This window comes from Podarcis vaucheri (genome assembly GCF_965113315.1).
Source record: "Podarcis vaucheri genome assembly, chromosome: 4".
Taxonomy (NCBI): Eukaryota; Metazoa; Chordata; class Lepidosauria; order Squamata; family Lacertidae; genus Podarcis; species Podarcis vaucheri.
The window spans coordinates 15,580,669-15,594,578 of NC_138762.1; positions in this window are offsets into that span (position 1 = coordinate 15,580,669).

Genomic DNA, 13,910 nt, shown 5'->3' on the forward strand with positions numbered 1-13,910 from the left:
TGGGTCCAGCACACCTGGCATCCTGCTTGGGAGCCTGCTTCCCAGCAGCAGCAGCAGCTGCCACCGAGGGAGAGTGTGTGGTGCCTCCCCCAGTTGCTGCCTTTGCTTCTGCACCACAGTGCACGGCATGCCTCTCATGCTGGAAACTTTGAGGGCGATCGCCTCCCCAAAAATCAACAACTTGCCACTGCCAATCATCCAGATTTTCACTTCTGTTTTAGGGTTTCATTTTCTTAATTTTGGGTTCAAAAAAATAGGGGTCGTCTTATACATGGGGGCGTCTTATACAGGGAAAAATACAGTGTATATTTCATGGGAAACCCCCTTTTTTTATTTGGTGCTTTTCACCCTCACAAGTTTTGGGGGTGTGGGGGTGTAGTGGAGTTTTGTGTTCCAGTATGGCAGCAGGCAAGAGTCTTTATCCCCTCTCATTTTGTTTCCAATTGCATCTCTCCAGGGGTTTTTTTTCCAGCTGAAGGAATGACCTTCAGGATACTTTTTATTTCTTCTTCTTCAAGTGGGTTGGAATGGAGCTGTTCCCACCTTGAGGCCCAGAGAGCCAGCAGGCTTTGGGGGAGGAAATGATTTAATGCTTTTGCTATGCAGATAATGACCCACACAGGAGATGCTTTCTGGCAGGATCAACTGGTGCTTGATGGAGAAGTCATTGCCCTTCGAGTCTAAAAGTAACCGGTGGGAGACTAGGCATGTCTGCTCCGAGAGCTGCAATCCTTCCTCCCCACAGCTGAAGCAGCTCAAAGTTGGATTATGTTGCAGAGTTTCAGAGGCTCCAAGGTCAGAAGAGACCTTCTTCACCATAACATCAAAGGCTTGTAATCTTAAACCTACTTACCTGTAGGCTTGACTCCTTTTTTTAACCATCTCCAGTTCCCAATTCTTGTAACAGACACTTGTATGTAAACATTAGTGGGAGATAATGTCTTGAGAGGCTTGCCTGCAGATTTAGGAACACAGGAAGTGGTCTTGTACCATTTCATTATATTTGTTCATCTAGCTCTGCCTCATCTGTAGTGCCAGCTCCCCAGAGTCTCAGGCAGTGGAAGCTGGTACCCATTGGGACTGGGAGTGTGGAAGGCAAGGGAACCAACAGTAAGTGGATGTCTGGAGTGAGCCCAGAAGTAACCTGTACTTCTGGGTTTTGGTGGTCCGTAACCCAAAAAAATGCAACCTGAAGTGTCTGTAACCCGAGGTATGACTGTACTGCAACAATTGGAACTTTTGGGTTTAGATAAAAGGCACAACGTGGGACACGGGTGGCGCTGTGGGTTAAACCACAGAGCCTAGGACTTGCCGATCAGAAGGTCGGCGGTTCGAATCCCACAAAATGTCTTCCAAAATGTTTCTAGAACAAAATGTCTTCCAACTGTTTCTAGAAAGTGCAGATAGTTGGGTCCCTGTCATATCAACAGGAATACTTAGCAGAAGTGAGGTAGTATATTTGGACATCAGCATTTGAGCATAAGTACTTGCAGTGATGGGATGCGGGTGGCGCTGTAGATTAAACAACAGAGCCTAGGGCTTGCCAATCAGAAGGTCGGCGGTTCGAATCCCGCGACGGGATTCATTGCTCGGTCCCTGCTCCTGCCAACCTAGCAGTTCGAAAGCATGCCAAAGTGCAAGTAGATAAATAGGTACCGCTCCGGCGGGAAGGTAAACGGTGTTTCCATGCGCTGCTCTGGTTTGCCAGAAGTGGCTTAGTCATGCTGGCCACATAACCCAGAAGCTGTACGCCGGCTCCCTCAGCCATTAAAGCGAGATGAGCGCCACAACCCCAGAGTCGGTCACGACTGGACCTAATGGTCAGGGGTCCCTTTACCTTTAAAAGGCACAACAGAGGTGTGTGCAACTATGCCTGGTGTAGAGAAAGTGTTGTGGGTTCAAGCCCCACGTTGTGCGAAAGATTCCTGCACTACAGGGGGATGTACTAGACAGAGCCGTCTTTCCCACTGGGCTTACTGGCATGTTGCACCAGGGCGCCAGTCTCTCAGGGACACCAGGCAAATGGGGGAGCTGAGCGGCTTTGCCAGCGCCAGCAGCCTCTCCTTTCCCTGCACACCCGTCGGCTGCGCCATGTCAACTCTATGGCTGGTGGGCGTGCAGCTTCCTTCCCAAGCCTCCGCGGGAAGAGAGTGATCCCTGCAGAGGCTTGGGGAAGGGTCGACAACTCTGGGAAACAGGTGTGTGTGCCGGAGGGATCTTTGCATCACGGCGCCAGATATGCTTAAGACGGCCCTGGTACTAGATGATCCTTTGATGCTATGAAGCGATAAGTTTTTCTTCCCCTCTCATAACTCTAGAAATCGGGCCGTCCAATGAAAGTGAACATTGGAAAATTCAGGATGGAGAATGGGAAGTGGTTCTTTGCACAGCTCAGAGCTAAACTCTGGAATTTGCTGCCACACGAGGCAGTGATGGCCACCAACGTGGGTGATTTTAAAAGAGAACTGGGCAAAATGGGAAAACTTATGGAAGATCAATTGGAAATTCACAAATTGTTACACGATTAGAGAGAACTTTCAAAAAATGCAACATCGATGGTATCTAACACCATGGAAACTTTCAAAAATGTATAGAAATGTGTCAAGTAATTGTTGGAGATGCGGAGACTCAGGAACTTTTTACCATATGTGGTAGATATGTAGGAAAATCAGTGGCGTAGCGTGGGGGGTGCAAGGGGGGCAGGCCGCACCGGGCGCAACATCTGGGGGGGGCGCGGTCGCTGCCTCCGGAGTCGCCGAAGAGCCTCGGGCGCAGGCTGTAGCGGAGCCGCATGTCTCGCGGAACCGACAAGCTGTGCGCGCGTCCGGGCTGAAGGCGCCCGGCAGGCAGCGGCTCTCAGCGCTCGCCGCGGAGGACGCACCAGGCAGCCCCTCCTCACAGCCCCTGCTGCTGCAGCTGCTGGGCCGTTGCATTTTCCTCGCCTCTCTGCCCCCCTCCTCCTCTGGGCAAGCGGCGTCGTTTGGGCGGCAGCGCCAGCGGCAACTCGCAGGTTAGGGGTTGGGGGGGCGCAAATTACGTGCCTTGCCCCGGGTTAGGGGGCGCAAATTACTTGCGTTGCCCCGGGTGCTGACAACTCACGCTACGCCGCTGAGGAAAATACAGGTATTCTGGGAGAGTATCCATGTAGAATTGCAAAAAATGCTAAAGATCTATTTCAATAAAAAACCGGAGGCCTACCTCCTGTGAATAACAGATTTGGATATTCCACAAAAGAGGAAGGGTATCTTTTTATATGCGATGGTGGCAGCAAGAGTTTTGATCACAGCAAAATGGAAGAGTAATGAAATCCCCTCTCTACAAGATTGGATCCAAAAGCTGACAGAATATGCCAAATTAGATGGTCTATCAGAAAAAATAAAGAATAAATCAAAACAGGAATTTGTTTCAAAATGGGAGGTTTTCAAAGAATATCTGAAAAATAAATATAGTAGTTTAAATTCTGTTGCAGCATTTGAGGAACTTCAGTAATAGTTGCAAGGTAGATATAAGAAATTAGGTTTATTAAGAATAAGTTTAATTATGATAAAAGTGTGTATTGGCAATAAGTAATATGAAATTGAAATATAGAATAGACGGGAGGTCAGGTCTTTAGTCTTAAGACCAATATATGTTTAATTGTTTGCTAAGAAAATTATGTGTCTATGGTTATTCTTGTGTGTAATTTGATACTTGTGGGTTTTTTTTCTTTTTTCTTGTTGTATCAATAAAAATCTTTTAAAAAAGAGAGAGAGAGAACTGGGCAAATTTATGGAGATCATGTTACGATATAGAAGCAATGCGGCAGAGAGCTGGTGGCTTGAAAGCAAAACATAAATGGGAATGTTGGGACTGTTCCGTGGGAAAAGGAGGGACAGTCTATTCACAGTGCGAAGCACCGGAATTAGCTCAGAGTGTAATATGAGCTGTACAGGAAGTACAGGAGGAGTTAGTCTCTCTGCTGTTGGAGTTTGAAGAGAGCAGATGTGTTTTCTGTAACGCTGCAAAAGACAGAAATAAAGACATGTAAATACGTTTCTGTCTATCTCTTTCCCCTCCCGGGGGGGGGGCAGGAAAGAGTGGTGTGTTCTTCTCACGTTGAGGAGGATCACCGATCGCGACCTTGCCTGTATCCTGCCGGAGAATGCAGACAGGGAGGTCAACCGGAGATCAAGCTGGGTGCCTGGAGAGTGGCCAGTTTCTCCTGATAATGGCTTGAATCCCAACAGATCAGGCCATCAATGGCTACCAGCCATGTTGGCTAGGCTCTGTCTCCACTTTCTGAGGCAGTATGCCTCCCAGATGCTGGGAATTGCAAGTGGTGAGAACTCTCTTGAACTCAGGTCCTGCTTCCCACCGGGACATCTGGGACACTGGGATGCTGGACTAGATAAGTCATTGCCTGACCCAACAAGCTCCCTATGTTCTTACACGTGCTTCAAAGGAGGGTGGTGCTATAAAGAAAAACTGCTCCCTTATGGGGTTTTCTGGAGCCTGTATAAAGTCCTTAAGTGGGGTCCCTATCAGTAGGAGAAAACATAGGCCAACCAGAGAATATTGAGAAGCAGCTAGTAAGCCTGATCTTTATTACAGGAAGTGTTGCAACAGGGTCCCCACACACAGGAGGGAGGAGAACCCTGAACAATGGTGCGCAAGCCCTTATATAGACTTTTGAAATTGTCCAAGTCCACCCCCTAAAACATCATACAAGCATCACAGAAGGAGGCGGTCTACAGCAGAAATCCTGCCTGCCTCGATACCTGATAATGGCCGCTGACTGCATCACCTGGGCAGCCTGGCCATTCTTTTGCGATGGTTAACACTTTAGTTTCTGAATCCAGGCCACAGGCTCACCCTATTCATACAGAAATACGCCCTTAAGACAGGCTTTGCAAGCAAAAAGACAACGGGAAGGCTTTCCCCATTTGCTTCCCTTACTGCAGAGGTATATTTGAGGTCATTGGGAGAGTCAAAAATGGCTTCAGGGTTGCTGTCTCATACTATTTCAGACACATGGTTCATATATTCAGATATGTCTGCATTTGTGAACATTGTATATTTGGGACCTTAAAATTCTTATAACAGTGGGGTTCGGACAGAATCATAAAACTGTTAGAGTTGGAAGTGACCACAAGGATCATATAGTCCAACCCCCCCTTCTTCACTTTGGCAAGATGCACTGTATTTCTCTTGTAAATTACAGGAATTAATTACTGCTAAATTTGCCTCTGTAAATATAAATGAGCATATTCAAATCTGTGTCCTCCACCTGCCCTTTTTTCAGTATGTAATGGACCTTATATATCCCTAGGCTATGCATCCACTCATTTCAACCGGTCTCAGTTACAGGTAAGTATAATAAAGCTTAATAAAGAGCCCTACTGTCATCTGTGCTACTTAATCTGCAGAAACTGGTGGTGCAAAATCTCTCCCTGAGAGTCTCTGGAGGTTGCCCATTATGGCAAGTAGAGTGCTGCTCCACCAAACTCCATCAGCCAACCCTTGCCTGCCTACATCCTTATTCAAGACGAGTCTTTGGCAGTCGCGCATCCACCGAAGTGCTAAATCGCGTTTTGCGCATGCACAGAAGCACCGAATCACAACCCGCATGTGTGCAGACACTCCACTGCAGGTTGTGGATGCTGCAGGTTGCGAACGTGCACCCCGCACGGATCACGTTTGCAACCCGAGCGTTCACTGTATAACCATTTCCTGTATAGATAGAAATGTTTGTTGTTATTCGGGTAAGGAAGGATAACAGTGAAATGAAATTTGAGAAAAAATAGCAGTGCGAACCCTCCTTTTCCCCTAACAAAGACAAGGGGGCTACCTCCATCTTGCTGTTGTAGCTGTCTTGTTACGTGGAAATTAAGCAGTCAAAACTTTTCCTAGCTGAGAGATAAGTAAAGGGAAGGGCTTTGTCTACTTAGTTTCTGCTGTTAAAGGCCAGTAAAATGACAGCACTTAACATTACCAAGAGGCATCGAATGAGGAGCTCCCAGAATCCACTTCTGCTGCAGACTACTTTGCTGATTAATAAAACGCTCTCTTCTGACACAGCTGGGGGATGTCTTTTTTAAAAAAACACCACACTAACAGGAGACATAATATTGCTATTAACGTCTACATGCTTCACTTCTGTTATTTGGATTTTTTAAAATTCCCATGACTGATCTTTGCCCCCCCCCTTTAAAAAAAATAAAACATTATTCCCTTGCAAATTGCTCTCTGGTTCAATTATGGTCACTGGTCTCTCCCCGAACAGCTTGGTTTTATAATTTGGAATCTGGCAGTCTGAGTGAAACGATGCCTTGTTTGGGTGGAAATTTCATTCCAAAATACCAAATGAGTCTCGAAGTTTTGAAATAGTAGACTGATTGCGTTCAGGATGTTATTCCACTCAGGAAAGTTAAGATTTCTATGCTATGGTACAAGAAGAAAAGAACCCCCAGTTTACTGAGGGATTTTGACAACATGCCTGCTTCGTCTTGGGTTAAATAACTGTAAGATCACAATCCTAGTCATTACTTGCACCCAAGGGTCACAATCCAACCTAAGTACTTCTAAGCCCTGCTGATTTCAGCGGGTCAGTGTTAAGCATGTATTTAGAAATCAGAAGGATTTGCAAGAATCATTTGGGCTGGATCTTGCCCAAGTTTATGTAGTCAGGTCAACAATGCTGAGTCCCAGACCCTCCAAGTGTGCCTATTTCCCAGGGAAAGTCCTGGATTTACAGAAGCCGTCCTTGTTTATTATTTGATACCAGAGTGTCCCACGTTTACTTAGGATGTCCCTATTTTCATTGCAGAGATGTTGGAGGGTATGCCCCCCCCCCGAGCCAAGGAGATAAGTAACTATACAGCCAGTAACTTTACGGCCAATAAAGCGAGATGAGTGCCGCAACCCCAGAGTCGTCCGCGACTGGACTTAACGGTCAGGGGCCCCTTTACCTTTATTTTCATTGGAGAAATGTTGGAGTGTATGGAATCCACAGGGGATGGGGTTAGCGCTGTGGGTTAAACCACAGAGCCTAGAACTTGCCGATCAGAAGGTCGGCAGTTCGAATCCCTGCGACGGGGTGAACTCCCGTTGCTCGGTCCCTGCTCCTGCCAACCTAGCAGTTCGAAAGCACGTCAAAGTGCAAGTAGATAAATAGGTACCACTCTGGCAGGAAGGTAAACGGTGTTTCCGTGCGCTGCTCTGGTTCGCCAGAAGCGGCTTAGTCATGCTGGCCACATGACCCAGAAGCTGTACACCGGCTCCCTTGGCCAATAAAGCGAGATGAGCGCTGCAATCCCAGAGTCAGCTACGACTGGACCTAATGGTCAGGGGTCCCTTTACCTTTACCTATGGAATCCACAATCTTACATGTGAAGAGTTGCCAACTTTTTAATGGTTTTGCTCTTGTTTCTTCAACAGCGACCTGTGCTTTGAGCAGTAGAAAGCGCAAAACCATAGGAAAATGTTTCCCCTCTCCTAATCCCCCCCCCTTCTGCTAGGTTATAGTTAAAGCCACAAGTACCAGGCCAGTTTTTAAAAGCTGGCAATCCCATGTGTCGATTTAACCAATTGAGTTCCATGCCCACAGGGAGCGAAATGCTTCCCAGGAGAATGGAAAAAACCACCTGCTTGCATTACAGGAATCAGAGCTCCTCGTCTTTCCATAGAAGAGTTAATATAAACCATGCTCCAACTGAGCATAGCATACCAGTCCACAACGCTTTCACTGCAGGATGCAGTGAGTGTGTTTAAAGAGCTTGCTTTTAATTCACAGATACGCTCCGATCATTTTAACGAAACAAAGCCGCCTTTACAGCCTGCGCAACCGGCTCGTTTAGCTGGGATTTTATGGTCGCTCTGCATCAGTGGAGCAGTGAAAATCACCTGGAGCACAACAACGAACGTTTACAGTTCCTTCCCTCTGAGGTTTGCTCATATAGTGTGTACCATAGTGTTGGTACCAAAGGCCACTTGCTTTAAGTCCCAATGCAGCTTGAGTGACACTCCTGGTTTTCAGCTGTACTCGGGGTTTTGGCTGACAAACAGCGCTTGGCATATAGGGCCATAGCTTGAGCAAGTCTTTGTTCCAGAGAAAAAAGCAGCAAGGGGCTTTCGTGGGTAGGATGGCTGAAGGCCGTGGTTGGTACTTTCTGGGGCATCTTTACAACTTACTTACGGTGCAGTCTTGACTGTGTCTACTCTGAAGTAATTCCTATTGAATTCAGTGAGGCTTGCTCTCAGGTGACTAATAATAATAGTAATATTTTTTTAAAAAAAATTGTACCCCGCCCTGCCCAGCTGAGGCCAGGCTCAGAGCAGCTAACATCATAAAACCAACACAATATGCATAAAAACAGACATCAGTTAATTAAAATACACTAGTGTTGTATTGTAACCAAGGGTTAGGATTGCAGTGTTTGCCTACAGTCATACCTTGCATCTCAAACGCCTTGGCTCCCAAACAGATCAGCTCCCAAACGATCAAAACCCGGAGGTGAGTGTTCCGGTTTTGAACGATTTTCGGAAGCTGAATGTCTGGCATGGTTTCTGATTGGCTGCAGGACGTTCCTGAAGCCAATCAGAAGCCGCGTCTTGGTATGACTGTATTTGCTGAGAGAGACGGTGAATACAGTGCGATTCTCAGTCTTCCTTTGGTAAATAAGAGATTGTTTTCATTTGTTTTTGAGAATGGGGGAAACAAATGGGAAATGGTGGACTACCTCTGAAGGTGCACGTGTTGTTGCAACAGCTTGTGTTGACTGCCTTGCACCTAGGCAGAGGAGAAACTTGTGCAAGGGTGTTCTAAAAGTCTCCCTGCAATGTCCCAACCATTAAATCCACATAGGTCCCCTGACCATTAGGTCCAGTCATGGCCGTCTCTGGGGTTGCAGTGCTTGTCTCACTTTATTGGCCAAGGAAGCTGGCATACAACTTCCGGGTCATGTGGCCAGCATGACTAAGCCGCTTCTGGCGAACCAGAGCAGCGCACAGAAACGCCGTTTACCTTCCCACTGGAGTGGTACCCAGTGGTGTAGCGTGGGGGGTGCAGGGGGGGCCAGCCGCACCGGGCGCAACATCTGGGGGGGCGCTCGCACTCGCAGCTCTCTGCCCCTTGCTAAAATCCACGGGTTAGGGGGCTCAAATTACTTGCCTTGCCCCGGGTGCTGACAACCCACGCTACGCCACTGGTGGTACCTATTTATCTACTTGCACTTGGACGTGCTTTCGAACTGCTAGGTTGGCAGAAGCAGGGACCGAGCAACAGGAGCTCACCCCATCGCAGGGATTCGAACCGCCAACCTTCTGATCAGTAAGTCCTAGGCTCTGTCGTTTAACCCACAGCGCCACCCACGTCCCTTAAATCCACATAGGTAGTCCTTAAAAATCACCGGCTGATTCTGCAGCAACAAGAAAAGGGCAGCCCTTTATAGAGCCCAGTACAGTAATCTAGCCTGGTGGTTACCAGCACATGGACTGCAGTGGGAACAATCATTTGTTTAAGGTACTGAGATTTTTTAGGATACCCCCCCGATTCCCCTCACAGAGCTACAGTTAAGGGATGGGTGTCTTCTAACACTCCCAGGATCCTCTGAAGGAAGCCAAGGCTGTTTAACGTGGTATGACACTGCTTTACATGTACAGTGCAGACAGAGCCAATGTGTAACCTTTCCACAAACAAATCAGAACAAATGTTCAGCCAACAGCAGATGTCATATAACCTTCCCCACAAACTTTGTGCAGACAAATGTCTGGAAAGAACCCATATGGTTTAATCCCATGGCTTTCACATACCAGCCGAAGACGTTTTCATGGAGCTGTTCAAAGCAAGGTTTTGAGCTCTCTGCAAAACGTTTTAACAGAAAAGCAATCCGTTTCAACGTTCTGCCGCTATTTATTTTGATGCATGTTAGAATTCCCAATAAACTATTTATATTTTTTTAAAAAGGAATAAGACAGCTTTATTTGTATCAGCTGAGCATCAAAACGTCTTGTAAGGCTGCCCAGAAGAATGGCAAACATTAGGAGCCTACGTGAGTTTTAGTGTTTGCTTTTAATATTTCTCACAGGAATGTTTTAACTCTTCAGGGAGATGCTTCTGCAGCCAAAATAATATGGGAAGTGGTAACTTGGGTCCTGTGTGGTGGAGTTACTGCCAGATCCGCTGCTCCTTAGTTACTTTGGCCCCATAAACAGATCTCTGGGGTATGTGTCTTGTGTGTGGAAGCCTGGGAAACTTGTACATACAAACACTGAGAGACTGAGATTTGTACACAAGAGTTCTGTTCTAGATTTAAAATGTGTTCGCCAAAGTTGAGCCCTAGCTCTCATCGAGGTGGGAAATGTGGGTCTGGACTGCCCCACTCCAGAATGCAAGCAGGAGCTCACTTGGTCGAATGTTTATACATTCAAAACATAATAATAATAATAATAATAATAATAATAATAATAATAATAATAATAATAATAATTTATTTGTACCCCGCCCATCTGACTGGGTTTTACCTGTCACTCTGGGCAGCTTCCAACAAAGATTAAGAATACATTAAAATGTCACACATTAAAAACTTCCCTGAACTTCCCTTCAGATGTTTTCTAAATGTCAGGTAGTTGTTTATCTATTTGACATCTGGTGGGAGGGCGTTCCACAGGGTGGGTGCCACCACCGAGAAGGCCCTCTGCCTGGTTCCCTGTAACTTCACTTCTCGCAGTGAGGGAAACGCCAGAAGGCCCTCAGCGCTGGACCTCAGCATCCGGGCAGAACGATGGGGGTGAAGACGCTCCTTCAGGTATACGGCATGTAGAAAACTTGAATGTCAAGGAGATGGGGTCTTGCATAGCCTTTCTACCAATATCTAGAGGATTTTTTTTGGTTTTTTTTACAACGGGACTCACCTGGAAGAATATGCAGCTAACTGGGGCTAGCATTATCCAATCACAGAGCTTAGGTATAGTGTAATTAATACCACAGACTGGAGTCCTCCATACACCAAGATATTTGTTGGGGCAATACATATGTTTGCTATGTTGTTTAATGTGACCTACATGCCCTCCTCTTCCCTGACCCCAAAAGCTGGGTTTTTGCAAAATCTCCCAGCAATGAGTTCCACAGATCAGTTGCCCGTCTGTGCACAGAAAAAGCTCCCTTGCCTCCAAATAAGATTTCCTGTACTTATAAGCTCACAATGTGTCTTCTGCTACGTGGGAACGGGATGTGGTGGAGCAGATAAAGAACCAAGTAAATGATTTAGTCCTTTGGCTTCTTTTATGAGGTTTCTTCCCTCCCCAAAAAGTGGAAATAGTTATGATTAAGAGAGAGAGAGAGAGAGAAGGGACTCACAATATCTTTGTAAGAAAGGATACACATTTATCGTTGGAGAAAGTCCAGGTTTTTCTACAAAACTGCAGGATATTGCTGTGAATAACAATTCACCCCTTATTTATTTTGGAAAAATGACATCTGGAAAATGGGAACGGCTCCAGTTAATTCCCTTACCTTGAAATATCAGTAGACACAAGGGTATTTTGAGATCATATTCTGCTTTTAAAAGGGGAGAGAAAAGAACAAACAACTTATAGAGTCACATGCCATAAAGACTGCCTTCCAATAATGTGAAAGGTCTTTGGTGCTTAATGCTATAAATTCCAAGCAAATTCGGAGCAGGAGCTGGAGTTTTGCACTTAAGAGCTCCCTGAAGGCAGGTGCTGCTGCACATATGTCAAGGATATGGGCTGGGTAGGACTTCTTGGCGCAGTGACCCGATCCACACATGTAGCTAGTCCACACAAGCATTTAGATCACTTGAAAACTGAATGTGTAGACTGCCTCCGTCTGAATGCCATCTGCATGGGGATTCTTCCCGCCTCATCCAATGAATGCAAACTGCAAAGGCAGGGCTCCCAATCTGGACTGGGGCTGGCTGACTGCAGTGGGAGGCAATGTGTTTATTTTATTTTATATGCCACCTTTCTCCCACTGCAGAATCCAAAGTAGCTCATGGAATAGATTAAAACAGATACCATTAAAGGCACACCATAAATATAAACAATGCGAAACAAATTAAGCAGTCCTATTAAAAAGACATCACAGGAAACACTTAAAACCATTTAAAAGCCCACAAACGCAACAGTCAGCCTCAGAAGACCCTGCCGCAACAGCCATTTATTTTTATTTTTAACATAACTTTATTGAAATTCATAATGTACCGAATGTACATAATATAGGTAAAGGTAAAGGGACCCCTGACCATCCAGTCGTGGCCGACGCTGGGGTTGCAGCGCTCATCTCGCTTTATTGGCTGAGGGAGCTGGCGTACAGCTCCCGGGTCATGTGGCCAGCATGACTAAGCCAGTGGCGTAGCGTGGGTTGTCAGCACCCGGGGTAAGGCAAGTAATTTGCGCCCCCTAACCTGTGGATTTGCGCCCCCTAACCCGTGGATTTGCGCCCCCTAACCCGTGGATTTGCCCTAACCCCAGATGTTGCGCCCGGTGCGGCCGGCCCCCCCTGCACCCCCCACGCTACGCCACTGGACTAAGCCGCTTCTGGCGAACCAGAGCAGTGCACGGAAACACCGTTTACCTTCCCACTGGAGCGGTACCTATTTATCTACTTGCACTCTGACATGCTTTCGAACTGCTAGGTTGGCAGGAGCAGGGACCGGGCAATGGGAGATCACCCCGTCGCGGGGATTCGAAACGCCAACCTTCTGATTGGCAAGTCCTAGGCTCTGTGGTTTAACCCACAGTGCCACCTGCATCCCAAATAATATACACACTCTTAATTCGACAAAAATGAACACAACCATGTACTCTTCTTTGGATTCACAAAAATTTAACTTAGTTTAAATTTATACAATCTCTTTTTTCCTATCTTTTTACTAACATAAAATAGACTTCCTATCATTTCCTGATGTAAACTTTCTTTGTACTGTTGAATGTACTTAACATTATTACCTTGCTCTTTCTGTATTTTCTAATACCTCCTTACAACAGTTTGTACTCATTACCTTATTTCTGAACAATTACTTTAAATAAGGGTCATTCAAATGCTGCCATAGATATTATACTACTATTATATTTCTGTAAGTAACTCTTATACATATCCCATTTTTGAATAAATGATTGTCTTGTATTGCCTCTCAATCTGCTGGTCAATTGCGCCATTTCCGCATATTCCTGTAATTTGCCGCAACAGCCATTTAATAGCCAAAGGCTGGATGGAATGAAAAGGTCTTTACTTGCTGTGAAAGGAAAGCAGAGTGGGAACCAGCATAGTCTGCCGTGGAAGGGAGTTCCACAATTTGGGAGCAGCCACCTAGAAGGCCCTGTCTTGTGCCATCACCAAATGTGCCTGTGAAGGTGGTGGGACCAACACAGAATCATAGAGTTCGAAGGGATGCCAAGGGTCATCTAGTCAACCCCTTGCAATACAGGAATCAAGGCACACAGTAATGGGCTGGATTTGTGGTTTTGTCCCCCCTCCCACTCCCGGTAAGCAGTTCCCAGGCTGGGGATGCTCCATGATCCATCTTCGTCCCTGGAGGCAGAAGCCCAGAATGCTGCACCCAAGAAGCTCAGTTCAGCCAGAACTCTGTACATGCCCCAAGGCTAGGTGTATAAGTCACCCTTGCTCTGTGCAATGGCAACATCATTGCAGTCACCAAGGAAACCCTCTGGTGTAAGCTGTAGACATTGGCCAGTTGCAAGCAGGAGGTTACACTCTGCCCCAATTTCCTCAGTGCCTGTGTAATAATGTCAGCAACACTGACAGTTCAACCAGCGAAGAGAGGCTGTTGCACTTGGGTCCTGTTTTCGGGCATCTCATTTGCGTTGGGTTGGCCTCTGCATGGACAAAATGCTTGACTCGATGAGCCACTGGTGTGACCCTGCAGGTTCTCATGCTCTTAATCTTCCCT